This window comes from Poecile atricapillus, chromosome 1 (genome assembly GCF_030490865.1).
Source record: "Poecile atricapillus isolate bPoeAtr1 chromosome 1, bPoeAtr1.hap1, whole genome shotgun sequence".
NCBI classification, from domain to species: Eukaryota; Metazoa; Chordata; class Aves; order Passeriformes; family Paridae; genus Poecile; species Poecile atricapillus.
The window spans coordinates 83181096-83200036 of record NC_081249.1 but is presented as its reverse complement, the minus strand read 5'-3'; the positions used below and the strand labels follow the sequence as shown (position 1 = coordinate 83200036).

The 18941-nt window shown below is 38.2% G+C and overlaps 1 long non-coding RNA gene across 1 annotated transcript in view; it reads left to right on the top strand.

Moving 5' to 3' along the window:
- The window catches only part of LOC131575444 (uncharacterized), a 60326-nt gene extending 42027 nt beyond the window's left edge, over positions 1-18299 (top strand). The window contains exons 4-5 of the long non-coding RNA XR_009276804.1: positions 3408-3527; positions 17438-18299. This is a non-coding gene — a long non-coding RNA (uncharacterized LOC131575444). The remainder of the gene's footprint in view (positions 1-3407; positions 3528-17437) is intronic.
- The last annotated feature ends 642 nt before the right edge of the window (positions 18300-18941 follow it).

Genomic DNA, 18941 nt, shown 5'->3' with positions numbered 1-18941 from the left:
AATTTTTTGTGGTCAGTAGCAAGTCAGTGATTTTGTACAGGCATCATCTGGATTTCCACCAAGTACTGCAAGGACCCAAATGTTTTCTTGGGTGTGATGCTGCAGGCAGCTGCCTGTGCTTATAACTGATTCTGTTCCTGACAGCTTTAAATTATTTGCTTGCCTGCAAGCCTTCACGGAAACTGAAATTGTTGCACAAGCCCAGATATATCAGGAAAAATGTGGGCAAAGCATATGAAGAAAGCAATTTATCCATCACTGACAGTCTAGCAGTTCATAACAATCTTTCAGCAGCTGGTCAATGGTGAACAGGGGCAGTGGCAGTTTCATAATATGTGATTTGGGGTCAGAATGTCTATAGGACCTGTAGACCTCCTATTTGCTTTTCAGAGGTATATCTCCACTCATATAGAAAACCAATGAATAGTTTATATTTCTTTTTCTGTTAGGAGTTTGCATTCAGGTTATCATTTATACATTGCTCATCTGAAGTGTAGCAGAACTGACAGGAGGTTGTTTTGACTGGAATGGAGTATGAAAATGATTGCAACTAACCATAAACTTAAATAGGGGGTTTTCAGGAATCCTCATGTGGATGAAATTTTTTGAGAGTGGTTTTTCTTCTTCATTTATTTTTAAAATGAATTGACAATAGCTAAAATTATTTAAAAATGACATTTGTATTTGGCAAGGACTGTTGACTGAAAAGTAATCATAGAATAAATCAGATTGGAAGGGACCCATAAGGCTTGTCAAGTCCAACACCCTGCTCCTCACAGGACTACCTAAAGTAAACCATATGACTAGGAACAGCATCCAGACATTATTTTATGGCTTGGTACTCTGGCCATAGAATCGCAGAATCATAGAACGTTAAGATTTTGAAATGGACCTTAAGGGCCTTCTTGTTCCAATGCCCTCTGCCATGAGCAGAGACAACTTCTACTAGACCAGAAATTGCTCAAGGCCTTATCCAGCCTGGCTTTGAACTCCACAGCCTCCCTGGCCAACCTGTCCCTTACCACCCTCACAGTAAAAAACTTCCTCCCATTATTTAACCTAAAGTTTCCCTCTTTCAATTTGTAGATTTCATTTTATTTTCTGAATAATTATCGGCATTTTTGATATATCTCTGGACTAGGCAGTAGCTGGCTAATAGTTTCCTGTTTTGGGGAATGGAGATGCATGTATCTGCTTGTTTTCAGTGCATGGTTGTAACCAAGCTACCAAGTGACTGGCACAGGTTTTCATTCTGGCTGCATTCTGAAATTTGAATTTTCAATCATCTCCATCTCTCTAGGTTAATTAATCCAACTTAACTGAATTCCATCAACTGCTCTGCTCTTTCTCCAAGTAAAGTAAAATGCAGCAATGCCTGACTCATGCTTGTACCACATTTGATGAAATAGATGTAAATTTGTATATTTTTCTGCTTTGTTTTACTGGCTACACATCAGATCCCAAGAACTTTCTGGAAGAACACACTCCTAAAATTTTCACAGGGATCTCTGTGGTTCTAATGTCATTGGCTTGCACTGTGTCTTAATTGATTAAGTCCTAAGTCAAGGTTCAAACAAAATGACAGTGAAATAATTTTTCCATGGCTACAGCTAAAGGAGCTTATAGTATAATGTAGGGAGAGATGGACAGTCTGGCAGGGACAGGCTCTACAGAAGACACACAGAAAGGTGGGCATAGTGGTGTTTGGACATGTTTTTATAAGATCAAAATAAATTTAGGCTTATAAATATGCCAAAGAGCTGTATCTGTCTCGTGGAAATTAGTAATTAGTTTGAGTGTTGGAAAATTAAATTCTAACTCAGTTACAGTAGCACACAACTATTTTCAGTGTAGTTGGGAAGCACTGACTGTGCACTGAGGGGACAGTGCAAAGTCAGTCTCTGCTCTGCTGCTGCTGTTCCTTTTACACCTGAAAACTGTGTCATGGGGAACCCCTGGAGCTTGTTCTTCAGAAAACTACTCTGAATTAGATTCCTTCCTGTGCCAGCAGACATCCTTTCAACCAAGGAAACTATTTTGCTGTCCTTGAACTGTTAGCCTGTGAGATGAAATAGCCCAGATCAGTGTGTTTGCCTAAGCCCACTTCTCAAGAGTCAGAGACTGTTTGCTGACCTCCTGGCCAGGACACCTGCTTCTTATCTACTCTCTACCCTATTTGTTCTCTTTTACTTGCAGCTCTGCTACAAGTGAAATTTTCTATGAGTTTAGCTCTGAATTGCCTGAATACACAAACCTTTCTGGTTGTAGTTTACAGGGAAGGTCAACACTATAACTGAAAATAAATTAATTTGGCATAGATGCTTGTGTCTCTGCTGTGCTGCCCAGGTGGGAGCCAGGGGTGGGTGAACATGTTCATTGCAAGAGGTTCCTCCCCAAACTGGATTTGTTAGTGAAACCCTAACTGTGATGCTGTGCTTGTCATATAGGTAGTAAGTGGGTAATTCTGTAGAAGCTTGGAAACAACAATCACATCTATACAGCTCTGGATGCTTTCTATGCATAATGTTTATTTAATTGCTTTTTTCCTTCAGACTTGTCTTCCCCCATACATCTCTACTCAATACATTTTATTTGGTTAACTCAGAACTGTCAAATGAGAGGGGGAAACAAATTTCTCTGGGGTTAGTTGGTTCTAACATTCAGTATGTCATTTGGAAATATGTCATCAAAGTGTCTATGCTTTTAAACAACCTGTCTTTAGCTGAAAAACTGGTCTCATGAAGAAACCTAGAGAATGAACACAGAAAAGCAGAATAGAAAAATCCTGAAAAATAAGAGGCAGTGTTGCTCTTCCTTTCATTCCTGTTGTCTGCTTCTGGGAATTAGTTAGATTAAATAAACCTAAAAGACAGGAGAGGAGAAAGAAAATACATCCAAAATTCATAGTTACATTAACGGAACAATACCCTGAAAGGGAAATCATGCCAAAAGTTGCATCTGTGCCTTTTGCAAGATGGTGATAAAAAAGCAAAAGAAATCTCTCAATTTTCAAGATAGCTTCAAAAAGAAGGCAACAAGACATGGAACCACCTCCCACACTTCATTGCCAGCAGCTCTTGCATGTGATGACCTTGGATGCCTAAAAGATTAGCCAGTCTCATCCACCTGGCCTATGTCAAATGGATCAAAGACATTTCTCCATCTACAAACTTAAGCTCATGGTAAGTATATCCTTTTACTAAGTTGCACAACATTTTCAAAATAAACAGTGTTACTGCTTTTTTTTTTTTTTATTGTAATTACACTGAAGCACAAAGTTGTTTGTGTCTGCCAATAGTCATGAATTTATTAAATAAAGGAAAGGCTGTAATACAGCATAAGAAAGATAGCTTTGTGAAGGCTATTATGAAGTACAAGGGTTGATATTCCTTTCTTTTCTTTTTCAGTTTTCTGAAAGTGAAGAGAACAAATTGAAAGTTACAGTCTGAGAAGATTAATAGGGACATCTGACTCTTGAGGGGGCAACAGTCCTCTCATGTGGCAATGCATTATGAGCAACAAAAAAGGTATCCTTTAAAATTACTTTGTGTTCTCAGTATGAACAGACAGAACACATGCCATAGGAAATTTACATCCACTTTTTATTTTCATAGATTATGAATCTGTTAAAAAAAATCACAAAAAGCAAAAAAATGCAGATCTGTGGTTTGGTGGTCTCCATATATTCACCAATCTTGAAGTTTCTTCTGCAGTAATTTTATTGATTTAATCAAATGGCAGTTTTTGTAGGGCAAGTGTATTTTCCTTCTCTGTTGAGGTAAAAGGCCTTTCCTCTCAATTACTAAATATAAATTATAGTTCCTTTACAGCAGAAATTCAGAGATTGGATGAAGTTTCAGCCTCTCAGTGGTCATTGACTCAGGACTAGATCGAGCAGAGAACAAGGTCACATTTTGACTGGAAAGGCATCTGATTATCAGCTGCAACTGTGAAAGATCAAATCAAGGACCTAAAACCAAAGAAGTGTTTTGCACTTGGGTGGTGTGAAATTTGTGTTTTGATCTGGTTTCACAGACATTAAATGAGAGTCTACATTTGTGGTGGCATGTAGTCAAAACTACTCTTGGCCAGCTGGATAACACTTGCCTTTCTTGAATTCAGAGAATTATTACACTGGATCGTGAAACTTCTAATTTAATGGTCATTATACCTGAAGAAATTATTTTCCTCTCTTGGTGCTCTGTCCTTTTTTGTTTTTCTAACTGCAAGTTTAATAACTACCAAGCCTTATCTTCCTCTTAAGAAGAAACAATTGCTTTTAATCTAATGGAAAACATGTATTCTTGAGAAATCAATGATTCTATCATCCTAAACATGCTGCCAACTGCACTAAAGATGAAGTTTGATTTCATTTGGATTCTGAATTACTGAAGATATGGGACATCAAAATGTTTTCCCTAGAGGCCAAAGAAGGTGGAACAGTCTTCTCTGGTCTCTTCTTGTTGACTTCTCACAAGATTCTCTATGGCCAGGAAGCTGTGGTCCTTGAGATGTCTGTGCTGACACTTAACCACAAGCCACTTATCCACTTATTCAGCAACTGTTTCTTAAATTCTTTTCTGAAATGTAAGGCTAGCATATACCTCCATGTAGGCACATCTCTATCGCCCAGCTGAATTTCTGCTCAAAGTGGATTGATAGAGGTGAGTGTGAAACAAGCACACAGCTCCTATTCTCATGCTCTTCTGTATTTCTAGATGTAGCTGACTGTCATTGTGGAGGGACTTCACTGCTCTTTGTAGAGGATTTAGCCCATGCAAGAAAAGGGTCATGTTCTGAGTAATCAAGAGAAATCATCTGTGTGAAGTGGGAAGAGTGACACAAAGATTTCAGTGTCTCATCCAGGCTCAGAAAGTCATGGGAGTTTGGAAAGAGTCTTAAAAAAGGATTGAGATGCATGATGTTAGAGCAGGTTTGCAATGCAGTCTCTAGGGACAGTATTACAAAGTTCATATAAGACTCTTCTGTTTTAGCTGTGCTCTATTATTGTCTTTTTACTTGTCAAAGAGTGTTCCTGTTTACAATATAATTTTAAGATACTTATTTCTTTCCTGTAACACTAAAGATATCCCAATGCCCCACGCTACATACTTGGGAGAAGAATGCTCTTGGATAATGTGAAAATAAAAGTGGTTACTTAAGACCAAATGGACTATATAGAAGTGCCTTTTACAAACAGAGGTGAAGAAATGAAAACCAGACTTCCTCTTCTTACACCTAGATAAAATCAGAGAGGTCTCTGTCTGCCTTTATCTTGCAGAGTGGCTCTAAATGCTTTCCTGATGCACACCTTTTGAGGAATTCTTTTTTATGTGCATGTCTTACATTTCATGCATCAAAGGGAGCCTATTCCTGGCAGAAAGCATTAGCTGATCACTAGCAAGTCCCTTAAAGGATCTGAATGGGCTTAATCTTTACCCTCAACACAGGTACTTCTCTCTTCATACTCATTAATATATTTCAGTCATTTAGCTAAAATGTGGGGTCTTAATATCTTAGACCAAGCAGTCTTGGTCTAAATAATTAGCAGTCTAAATAATCTCCTGCAGTATGCTGGCTATTCAGTAGTTCTTCGACTTAATGAATATTACCTTCTCTGATTCAGTGTCTTCATCCATGTAAGTAAATATTTTATATTTGAGCAGCCTGGGCTAGTGGAAGGTGTCCCTGCCCATGGCAGGGGGGCTGGAACTAGGTCATCTTTAAAGTCTCTTCCAACCCAAACCATTCTGTGAATCTGTGTTGAATATGTGTAGTATAAACATCTAAATGGTGCAGAGGTGTGCCAGTCACCCACTGAGACCAGTTGCACTGGTAATTAAACAGTTTAGATACCATCATAGATTTGGGATAATGAAGTCTTACAAGCTTTCTTTTTCTATGTAACAGCAAAAGGCAGAAATAAGATTTGGAGAGGGTCCTGTGGAAATATTCTCAGTGTCTTGATGAAGGGTATTGGGAAATCACAGAAGGAAGAAGGGCAGAGGAAGAACTCAAAGACAAAAGCAGGGCAAAAAGGAAAAGGCAGTGGCCTAAGGAAATTGAATTCAAAATCAGCCCACTAAGGAGCAGAAGAAAATGTGGCCAAAAACAAAGATGAAAAGGAGAAAAGCACAGAAAACAAAGGAGAGAAAAGTGATACGATTAAAACTTTGAAGAAAAATGTCCATGAGAAGAGGAGGAAAAAAGGAAACACTTAAGTGAAAGATGGCCATGAGAATGATTGTATATATCATCTCAAACTAGATGATTTGGCTTTTTCAGATTTTTTCTTATTTGTATATGAAAGGAAGTACAATTTTGCAAAGTAAAGACAGAGGGAAGAGAGATTCTGTATATATGTATGTGCAAGTAGTCTAACTGCCTTTGGATAGGGTGGAATAATGATAGATAGTGAAGGAGAATAGTATCAGCCAGACATATTATGAGTTTTACTGATAACTGATGTACTCTGAAGTTTTAATGCCAGGGTGAACTTCAGCAATCCAGATTTTAGAGGTCCACGGTGACCTACTCTGAGCTGGCTGTCTGAGGGTTCTTTTATTATCAGTGAGAAGAAATAACCTCTTTTTAAGATGTTGAACACTACACTACAGAAGTGTTTCCCTGCAGGGAGCTGAGTCCCATTGGAAAGGCGGGCCAATAATACATATTCTGTTTTATCAAGTGTTCAAAAATACTCAGAATTTTCATTATCATTTTTCCACATTGACTGTTTCAAATGGCAATACTGTATTCCCCTCCATTCAGACACTCATATCTTTGCTCTTGTCTTTCTTTTAACATGGGAGACACATTAGGGATTCCGTTCTTGCAGCTCAGCTCAATGTAAAGGAGAACTAGGAAAGGAAAACTACTTAGAACACCTTGGATACTATTATATTATTTCCTTGGCATTGAATAGCATTCCAGAGATATTCAATGTACCCACTTGTCTGACTGCAGATGCTGCCAAAACCAGTAATACAAGACTAGTAAAAAAAAATCCTTGGTTTGGGAGGACTTCTTTCTTAGTGTAAACCTTTATTTAAAAATGCACAAATACTGTGATGGTTAAGTTATTTTGGGGGTCTCTGTAGCTTGATATGTTTGATAATCTGCATTGGATATCACCAGAAACTGACTGAGCTTCAGAAATGCCTGCTTCTTTTCTCAAAGGGTCTGAATGGGAGCTGTCTCCTGGGAATACCATGAGACCTCCTGAGAAGGTCTTTGGGTCATTGCAGCTCCTATTTGACTGAGCTGCTGGATGTCTAGGAGCTTTGAACAAATGGTGAAGGTCAATGACAAAATAAAAAAGGAGCGGGAGAGTAGGAGTATAGGTTGTCCCTCCCCAACAGCAGGGTAGAAAAGGATGTGAACCAGACTCTATTTTATACATTGTTATTTCTGCTACAAATCCTTATATCCAGCCCTTCAGAGAAAAATCCATCCTAGTTATGCACAAGATAAGTGAAAGCCCAAGTTCTGCATTTGCTTGTGACAGAGTTCTTTGTATAAGTCATTCTGGCTTACACTCTCACTTGCTTTTAATACATCACTTCAGAATTGTTACTTTTTGTGATTGTTAAAATGCATTCAGAAGATGCATTGGATTTTCCCCAGCGTAACCCAGGTTGTTTGCAACTGCAGAAAGAAATTGAATGTTGCCTCCTCAGAAGACTCCTCTAAGTCAGTGTTGCCATTTGTCACAGTCTGTACTGAGTAGCTGGAACATTCACAGCCATGAGAAGGAATCAGGCTGTCTCCTACATTTATATTAATTCATATCATACAGAATTGGATGCCTGCAGTAAATTTGTAGTTTCTTGCTTCTACCTGTCCCTGTGTGTCAGACTGGATTCTCCCACAAACTTTTAGACTGCCAAATCTTGGCATGCATGCCTCAGTTTCCCTAAATGTGAAACAGGGATCATGATACCTACCTCCCAAAGGCAGTGTTGTGGTGGTTGCCTGCAAGTAAAAGATTTTTCTCTAGAAACACTTTTGGAGATGTTTTTTGTGTCTGTGTGAAGGTTAATTTTTGTAGAAAGCCATGTCTGAGGAGAGTGAGTAACAGCCTGTGCTGCAGGAACTGTGCTACAGGAACTGTGAGGAGTGGGTTTGGGGAAGGGTGTTGTAGCAACATGGCTCTGAACTTGGAATTCAGAGTTGTATCTTAGGCCTGAGGTGATATAAAAACCCATAATCAGTCACCACCATCTAATTTTGGAAGTGCTAACATGATTTTTTGTGTGATATTCATAAAAAAAATAAATAAAATGCTGTGTGTAAAAGTGGTGAAAGCATTCTATTTTATTCAAGATATTAAATGTGAAAAAGTATGAAAAGGATGAAATTGTTACATTTGTAGCATTCAGTAGATTGTTCAGGAGAGGTAAGGGAAGAAAAAGCAGTCAGGACTCTTTGACAAATTGGTGTGGTTTAACATAACAGGAAATGAAAGAGAAAACAAAGCAATTTGAAACAGAACAAAATCTAAAATATACCTATTCTTATTTCAATCAGATGGCAAAATGTTGATGTATTTTTTTAATAGCATAGACACATTCTTACAATGGTTTTCATTTGCCTTTTTGATTAGTAGTTGAATATGATGATCTTAGAGGTCTTTTTCAACCTAAGTGATTCTGTAATTCTGTGAATCATAATAAAAATGACATTTTCTCACAGCTTTCAAACCAGTTGTTAGCACTGATAGCCAGATTTCAGGGGTTTGCTTTACCTGTGCTGTTATCTGAGGTAGGGGACAGTTTAACACCAAGCTTGGGCTGATGCAGAGGATGCCATGAAGAATTGGTAGGGATATCTCAGTATTGCTGGTGAAGCAAACAGTACTTCCTGAGGACTGACCCATCCCAGACCCTTCCCTTTATCCCACATTTTTGTGATGATCCTGATAGCTTGGCTTGAGCCTCAGTTCCCACTAGACTTACACCTTGGATCTCTGCTGACTTTCCACGTACAAAAAGATGTCCAATCCTATCCCACCTTTTTGCTCTTCAGTCTCTGGGATATGTGATCTGCTTATATCAGGAAAAATCACCCAGCTATGGTCGGTCCCCCATCTCTCTGTCCCTGCTTACTGTGAGGGCCCACTCTGACTTTTAGTTAGGTGTAACCTCAGTGATTTTTGAGTAACTCCTTGATGTGGGTCATCTGTTGAGGAATCCATGAGATCCATGAGAGTAACCTCAAAGTCAGTTCTACATGTTGATATAAATACAGATGTCAGGTTTTACCACTGTGCCTATGTCGGCTATGGATATATTCTTTTAGTGCAAGTGTCGTTGAGCAGATATTTTCAGTCTGGTTGTAACTGGAGATAGAGGAACAAATTATTTTCTTCTCTTATGGTGATATAAATGGATATAAGTGGATCAACTTCTCTGAGTGCAGAATTACTCAGCGTAGATAGCTCTGCAGCCTGCACTTGTCTCAGTTCATACTGATGTGATCTGTTCCTGTAGTATGCACTGTGCCCTTCTCACCAAATATTCAACATTTGGCAGCAGCAGTGAATTTGATAATTTCTTTTTATTTTGCATCTGTGTGTGTGTGTTATGGATCCTTCAAATGCATACAACCTTGACATTTTCAGTAATTTAGAGGACATTAAATGTGTTAAAATGCTTTAATTATCTTTAAGCACTTTCTGATTGAAGATATTCTACTTGCATATCATGCTGCAGACATGCAAAGCTCCTTTCAAACCAGTTACTAGACATTTGCTCTGCTATTGAATTTTGCTTTCTATGATTGCTTTTTCTTCCCTTCAGCCATCCCTATCTTCAGTGAACCTATTAGCCTTGTACTTATAATTCTGAATGTATCCCTCTGTACTTTGTAAGTCAAAGTGGCTGTGTTCTCACTCTTCAAATGTCCTTCAGTAACATATTGTACTCACGTTCTCCCTGTGCCACGCAGTGCATTCACCACAGACTGAAACAAAATACAACAAAGCTTGTGCCAGCATCTTCCTCAAGAGATCTTGAATCTCCCTGATGAAATTTGCATGTGGGAAAATGTAATTAATCTGTTTAGTTTCTCCTAAAAGCAACTGAGAACACTATTAGCTGCTATTTAAAATGTCAGCACTTACCATAACTACCACGCAGTAGTGCATTGCATTTCCACAACTTTCCATTGTATTCAATAATTAAAGCTTGTTAGTGGAAGAAAGATGGTTCTATTTGGCATATGTTGACTTTTGCACACTTTCTATCCTGTGTGTCCTGAGACAGAGCTGTTTGACAGCTGGTCATCACTGCCTGTCAGTACCTGTCTTCAAATTGCATTAGACAGATTTGTGCTTCTGTACTATGTCACAGGGAGTGTTTTTCATATCTCACCCTTGTCAAAGCATATGGCTTTGACCCTGAACCTGTTAAACTGGAGAAACTATGTTGAGTCAACAGTTTTCAAAGTTGTAATCAGGTTAACCAAACACAAGTTCAGTAAAAAAGATTTCGAGCAGTGTCATTTACATCTGGGATGATGCTTTATTCTTTCTGAGTCAGCCTTTCATGAATGCTAGTGATCCTCTAGCTAGGAGTAGAGACACTATTAGCACTGTTAGCAGTAGGCATATCCAATTGCTTCTTGGAGCATTCTGTAATCATGTGTTATTTCTATGTCTCCTGAAAGGCCCTGCTTTTACATCAAATTCATATTGGAAGTAATCTGTCCTTTTGTTCCCCCAGGATGCTGATTGCCCTTAGAAAGGTTCAGAAAAGAAGGTTGTACCCCAGGGAAGACTGTCTGCTTATGATACTCCACTCTGTAATGAGCTATCAGCAATAATGGGTCTTGACCAAATTCCGAAATTGTCATAATCCCATTAGTTTGCCTTGCTGGAAGCCCTTAGAAAGCAGAGGATAAAAATCTCAGATTAAATAATCTGGAAAAGCTTTAGTTACTTGGGTGAAGCACAGACCCAAGTCCTTTATGAAGTTCACTCTGGGCCAAACCAATAGATCACTGTTTCCATTCTGCCTCTCATCTGAAAAGTGTCATCTCTGATAGCCCTGTGTCCCCTCAGGTGGTTGTCTCTACTTCATTGTGTAGAAACCATCTCACCACTCCACGAACATCTGGAAACAGTTATGGCGTGTCTCTGCTCAACCTTTTTCAGACTGGATTCCACACAGGATCCCTACACCAGACACTGCATCTACAGTTATTAACTAACCTACCTTCACACATATCTGAGAACTAAAACCTTTGTTAAACTTTGTTATGACAAAGAACTCTGCCATGAAATTTTTAGGCCAGATGTACAAAAATACAAAGGTCCCTAGGTGCCACTAATTTCAGCTTAACTGGGGTGGATTTGTGGACCAAAGGTTTGACATCTTACGTATTTACAGCTTCCAGATGTTTTTGCCTTACAAGAAATCATGGTGTGGTATGTGTTGTCTCACAGCAGCCTCACGGGGCTTCAGTGCAGATGACAAAGGTGTTTAGGCTCTTGCATCTGCAGGAGGGCACCTCCTAGAATCAATACAGCATTTTTGCACACAATGACTTTTGGTGGAATTTGAATTCTTCCAGTTTCCATGTCCTTTGGTAAATCCCACTAGCCACATTGCTGGCTTATTTATGTGCCTTCAAAAATCTTGCCCAAGGACTCCTGGTGTAGCAAGGGTCATAAATCTCTTCATACATATAATTCCACACCTGTATATATAATAGAAATATCACTGAATCTCCCACTTTGTTCCAAGCAGATATCAGACCTTATTCAACCTCATAACTCAAGTTATTCATTTGCATCAGTACAAAGCAGGACAGCTTTTTTTGGTTCATAGCTATGATTTGTCTACTTAATGACACTAATAAAGATAACCAGCTCTAAATTCAAATTAGTCAGCCAGTCAAGATGTCTGCTTTAAATTTTTGTAAGGGCAAAAATGCTGGATTTTATCTGACCTAATCATGTGAGCATGAAGTAGATGAAAAATGCTACTTCTGAGATAAGTCACTGAGAATTTTGTTAGAGTCTGTCACTCACTGCACAGGTTCTGTAGCAGTGGACAATGAGTTAGTAGTCCAGGTAGGGAATGCAGAGTGAGGGGATAATTCATTTTGACTAGAAGTGGGTCACCCATCAAAAGAATAGAGTAAGCCCTCTTTCACAGCCTTCTGGTAGAGATGTTGGAACAGTGGTCCTAGGCAAACTTATCCTGTGGTTTCATCTACTGCACTCTTTTTAAAATTAAATTTTCTGGCTGTTTTGTGAAGGAAGCATCTAGCCAGACTTTGTTTTATCTTTTCCTCTGTAACTTCAGTGTTGTTTACAGGTCTGGCAAGTATTTCCTCTCCTGTATTTTCATTGTTGTCAAATACTTGAAGAATTGCAATTTTGTATATATTAAATGATTTGCACTAGCATATGCAGCATTGCCTGTCATCCTGTAAAGTCTCATTCCCATACTCTTAATCACCATGTATTACTTTATTCTGTGTGTGTTGTTATTACATTATTACTACTGCCTGGCTATTACTTTTTTCCAGTTGGCTAATTTTAATCCTAAGTTTCAAAGTCATGCTGAGCCTGCCCTGTCCACAGCTCAGTAAAATCAATATAACCATTTCCATTGCCACAACATCTGCACCATACTGCATTTTAGAGTTATTATTTTAGTAGTATGGGGGACTCTTGTGCATGTGTGATATATGTGCTCTGTGTTTCTGTGTCACCTAATAGTTCTGTCTTAGTCCTAGGGAGTGAATTAAAATGAAACAAATAATGTTAGGTTTTATTTTCTCTTGATCTAGTTTTTTTATTTCTTTATCTTTAATTATAACAAATATGATTGTGTTATCTTATTTAAAATTCAGCTTCTTTTATCAGATGTCCACGCAGAATACACAATAAGATTAAGCAAAAACCCCATTTTCTCCTTCTGTTCTCTCTCACTGTCTGGTAGCTGCTCTTCATTTGGGAACTTCTAAAAATTTAATTAAGGTACAGGTGACATCTTTCAGCTCTTCTATAAAAAATAGTATGCCCTAGGAACATCCAGGTTCTTTTATCTAGCTGTACTATTTCTATATTTTTTTTTTTTTGCCTCTCAATGTAGTGCTAGATCAACCAGCAATTCATTGGTCAAAATGTATGGATAAATATTATATGCTTGTTGCAGGTCTTTCCAATTATTCTATAGATTTTCTCTGCTGAAATGTCAAGTTTAAAATAAGCCTGTGCCTTCCTTTCATTCCCTCTGCCTTGGAAATTTGGCTCAGAAAAGCAGCATCCATCAATAGATTCAGCTGGAGCTGAAGTACCAAGAACTTGCAAAGTCTGCTCTTGGCACAGCCAGGTGTGCAGTCGTGAGCAGGGCCCTTCTTCTCCATGCTGAACTTTGAAGGAGACTCTGCTGAAATTTGCAGATACGGTTTTATCATTTTACTTAATTGCCTCCACATTTTGAAGCCTGTAGTGAATATGGGCTTGACTGGCAGCAGTAATCAAAGAGCAGAAAACTTCTCATTTGTGTCTGCATCTACAAAGCTGCACCTGCAGAGGCCTCTGTACAGTGGGGAATTTTGTTTCCAGCATTTCATAAAAGAAACAAAACCACTTTAAAAAATAACCTATAAAAGATATTTCTTTTATAGTAAAAAAAATAATTCTTTTTTTGTGTAAATTGGGGAAAAAAGACATCTATTTAATAGAGATATTGTGAAGATTGGGTAGTTAAATATTTAAAGATCTTTGAAAGCATGTGTAATTATGTTCAGTGTGTACAGCTTAACTATTTTCTTAGTTCTAACAGGAAACAGAAACTCAAAGTGGTTGTGTGTAACCTTCTTACAAACCCACTTTCACTGCTCCCACTGTGTTTTAGACATTATGCATTAGTAGCTTTCCCCAGGAAGGATCCCTGTTTTTCTTTCATTATTTATGGCTAATGAAGAATAATTGATGACAAATATGTCTGTTGGCTCCTCATTATCACAGTTACCAATTTGGCAGTGATTAATAAAATATATTTTACTTTACTGAATAATACAGATTAATACAATGAGAATATATATAATATTATAAAAAAATATGTAATAATTTTTTCACTCCCCTGAGCTCTGCATTATTCTTTGCTCCCTGGTTAAGCTAAATTGTTAACCTGTACTTCTTAGAGCAATGATTATCAATACATGCATGGGTCAGAGGGTGTTGCCATTGTAGCATATTTGCTTTTGCAGTCTCTTCACAAGTCAGAAATTTCAAGTCTTACACATTCCTCTCTCACACTTTCAACTTTTAATATTTTCCTTCTCCCCTTGTGAAAGCAGATTGGAAATACATTTTTTGTCTTCATCCCTTATTAGTTTGTGCCCTGCAGTGTCTCTTTTTTCTGTCTGTTCTAAGCAGGTTACATTAACAGTTCAGTACAAACAGCTATGAGATTATTTTTTGATTGGCTGTACCACATATCTAAGCATCACTCTTTCAATGTTTCTCATCAACCAGACTATGCATGCATAAAGCCTTGTGGTTATTTCCTCCCTATAGTGTCCCTTGCTTTTTCTTTCTTTTGATGTTTCCTGATAGAAACTGCACACTATACTTTTCCCTTAGGTCTTTCTTTCAAAATCCACCTCCTAGATGTTTTTATTCTACATTCATTCAGTAAAAGCTGTTAGCTATGGGTCTCCTTTTTCCCTCTGTCCATGCAAAATGAGAAAATTAGTGTTTTCAGTAATTCAGATGCAACTGTCCAAGAGGCAGTGGTACATCCCACTTAGGTGACACCTATGAAACATTAATCTTTATAGAATTAGAAAAATCTGCTTCAGGAAATAATATTCTTTCATTTGGTCTCTTATTATTTGCTTACTGATGTGGTATCTCGTTGCAGTTCTTGAACACTTACTGGAACAGTGATATGGTTTACAAGCTAAATTTAAATCTTCCTATTTCACTGAAGAAGAGAGAGAAGGTGGGATACACTTCTTCAGGGATGATTAGCAAAACTGTCATAGGCACCTTTAGAAAAGTCATGATCTCATGAGCATTGATCAAAGACATTGCCTCATAGTGGTTTTCTAGTGACTGATTTGTAATTTTTAGTGGTTTTATGTCCACACCACTGAATCCAAACTGGCAATATTTGGACAAAAGCAGGCAGAAAAAACAAAGATTAAATTGTCTTATAAAGTGATTTGCTGTTTCAGATCTTTTTCTGTTAATCAATGCTGAGAGACATCAGTTAGGCAGAGTATGGAAACTTATGTCTGATATATTTTGTGGCAAAACAAGATTTAGTAGTAAATTTGTTCTGGATTCTTAGACTACTGAGAAAGTACATTTGTATCACAGGGTGAGAACAACTGGGTAATGGGAAACACAGAGATGGGAGCAAATCAGGTGGAGTGTTTTGGGGACCCTACTACAGCGTGAAAGAGAAGAAAAAAAGATCACTTGAAAAAGCCCCTACTTTTCTGTTAGCTGCTTGTGCTTGATCCTGAGCTGTTGCTCAAGAATACTTGCTATTCAGTGTAATATTAATAAGAAAAAAAATCTTGCTTTGTCTCACCTGTTTGATTACCTTTTATACCTTTAATTCAGTTCTTGGCATTCTTAGTAGAATGATAAACTCTTAGGGGTGAAAAGCATCCTTTTAACACACAGACTTATATTTGTTAAACTTTCCTCGGTAAGGTACTGTGATGTAAATTTGACACCTTAGATATTTTCTTTGTGGTGCTGTCTTGTGTTACTTGATCATTGACATTGATTATGTCAATGGCATTTCTGAGGGTGCTCAATGCTGATCACTTTGTCAGTAACAGAGTGTTAATGATGTCATTGTAAATCTCTTTTTCTTAATTTGGCCAAGATTTCTCCACATATCCCATAGGAGCAGCAGAGGTCTCTGGTTGTTCTCATGGTTTTGTGGGAAGCTCTGCTTAAAAGAGTTGTTCTGGAGTAAGATGGTTGTATATGTTGTATGTGTGGCTGTAGTCATAGCAAAGTGGGTGTTTTCCAACAGGTTAGCATGACGGTTTTTCCGAAAGGCAGCCATACTGGTGTCACCCAATCTTCTCCACCTTTCTAAGATTTGTCAGGTTCTCAAAGCAGCTGTTGAGTGTGCAGGGGATGGCTACAGGCATGTGAAACTGTACTGCACAGAACTTTCATTCATCTTGGGTCAAATACACTCAGAGCGGAGTGCTTAATTTCTTACAAGCTGAGAGAGACAATATGTGCTCCCTCCAGAAATACTCTTCTCCCATGGCACAAGTGCTGTGCAGATACCTCAACTGGCTGATTTGTAAAACCAAACTTCATTCAGGAGGCAGAGAAAGCATCAGCTTGTAATCCTTCTCCATTAAAGGAGGTGCACGTAGAATGGGAGAAAGTAATGGTTGCCATCCTTTTTTCTCACAGCTTTGCAGGACCTTCCCAGGGCTCAGTCCCATTCCTGAGGTTGCCAGATGGGCTTTCACATGGCCATGGGCTTGGCAATAACTGTAACAACCTTGCTCTTTAAGTGAGGATGCGAAATGAATATTCTAAATAAGAACTTTCACAATCAACAAAAAGTAAGGGTGTTCTCTCTGTTCTGGTGATGCCACTGATTTCAGGGTCAACTGGTTACAGGAGAATATGCAGAAAATTGTATATGGCTTTCCAAATGATTGCTGGAGGTATAAAAAGGAGGGAGAACTATCTGCTTCTCAAAAGAGCTGTTTTAAAATGGCAAAAGTTTCAATTTAATGAAAATGAACATTATTCATCTATTTAAATCAAAATTGTTTTGCTTGGTCAAGTTTCCTATTTCAATTGAGTGGTTTTGGATGTGACCAGTAAGAAGGAATTGCTGGTTCAGTAATCTACAGAGTTATCTTTGAAGCAAACTCAGCCCTTTACTCCTTCAGTTTTCAGTTTCTCTTTCTCATTTGCACTGCCATAGTTTTATTCCAAATTGGGCTGTGACAAAGTATCACATAATTTTACTACTTTTTTTATTTTTTTTTTTCCCAGAGACAGACTTTTCAAGTTCATGTAGATTGTGGTTTCTTGGGAAAGTGGGATGTAAGAATCTGGCTGTGGTGTTTCCAACCCATATTAAAGAAAGTAAAAAAGTAAGAATAATTAGGAAACATTTAATATTCTTTGGCTGCCTAAGTCACAACTGTTTAAGAAAGGAAGTATTAAATCCTCTCTTAAATCCTATTGCAGCTAGTAGGATAATAGAGGGTCACAATAGTACCGAACAAGATCATCTCAGTACCTTGTGAAGTTTAGTGGCCAGGAATAAGTACAGAGTGTGCATGGGTTTGACAAGGTCCCTATTTAGTATTTTTAGTATGTTGCATTCCTAATGAATGGCTTTATTTACATAAGATAATGAAATAGTATGCCTAATTTTGAATGACCTTACTTACCATATTCATTCTTTGACAGGTTCTTCTACTCTGGTATTTTTCAGAGTTCAACTTCAGCCACCAGCCTGCACCCCTAGGACCATTATTAACCACTACAGCTGTATGGCTTGCATCATGGCACTTCTTGACATCTAGGAAAACTCAATCGTTCTGCTATAAGGAATGTGGACATGAAGACCAGCTTGTGTATTTGTGTCCCTGAATGTCTTCCACTTGAGGAAAAACCTGTGTGCTATTGGATAAGGTCCTGAAGCATAATTTAAAAGCATCACCAGAAGGAAAAACCCATCATGAAGTGGAAGAAAGTCTTCTTGAACATTATTCATTTGAATCATGGATCTGTATAGAAGCAGATATTGGCATGATGCAGCTGATATGTGACAGAGTACCAAATGGATGTCCTTTGAGAAGTCAGTTGTAACTTCCCTAAGCCATCGCTATTCTCCTAGTAGGCCATATTTTTAAGGAAATTGCTCAGTATGCGTATCAGCTTTCCTGGTCCTAAATTCTTTTAAGCTGCATATTTCTTTCAGAGTGAAAATTTGAGACAGTGTAGCCCATGAATTGCTGTGAAGGTGTCGAAGCCACATTCCTCACTTCTAAGGGACTGGTGTGGTAGCTTACAGGAGTCTAATGTTCCATGCAATTTATGATTTTCCACTTTATTGAAGAAATAATTCTGTTTGTGGTTTTATGAACTTGCAGTCTTGAATACACAGTACTGCAGGTCACAATTTTATCTATAGGCTGTTCCATCTTAAATGAAGAAATACTATATGTTGTTAAAATCTTGATCTACAAGAGTTTGCAAAAAAAAAAAAAAAGATGTTTGACTTAAAATACAATTTTTAAAAGTTGAACATTTCTTATTAAAATTTCTTAAAACAAAAAGGTATAATTTTTGTGCATTAATTCTCGTCTGACAGACACTGGAAGTGTTTCTCCTGAGAGAAGAATACCTTTTTAGTCACAAGCCTGAGGAAGTGTCTCGCACTGTAGATGGATGGATGGTTTGAGCTTATTTGCACATATTGAAGCTTTTTCAGCTGAAAAGTCCTGACTGAAAGGTAGGGGGTTCTGTATGTAGTGATTACACACATGCCTACATGCTCATACTAGCAGGAAGAGTGCTCTGCTGCTTTATTTGTGTCCACGGGGTAACTCTGAAACTTTCATCCTTCTTTGTTGCTGGTGTTGTAGTGGCTGGAGCAGGAGTCTGTAATTCCTAGGTCAGTTGCCAGAGCCTTTGCTGACTTATTTTGAGCCCTCAGCAGGGCATGAGACTGTTGTGTGTGATTTTCCAGTGTGTCATAGGAGGCGAATTGCCTCTAATGATTGCACTGTGGGACTTCATCCAGTCCTGTTTGTGCACTGCTTGGAGGTTTTTCTGCTGAAGGTGGTACTACTGTTTCTTCCAATTCCCAGTTCATCTGTGCTGCAAAGTAAGAAAGAGCCTCTTGAGGTCACAGTTACTTCCCTAAAATGGTTATTCATCTCCTGGTTGAGACTTAGTGACTCATTTA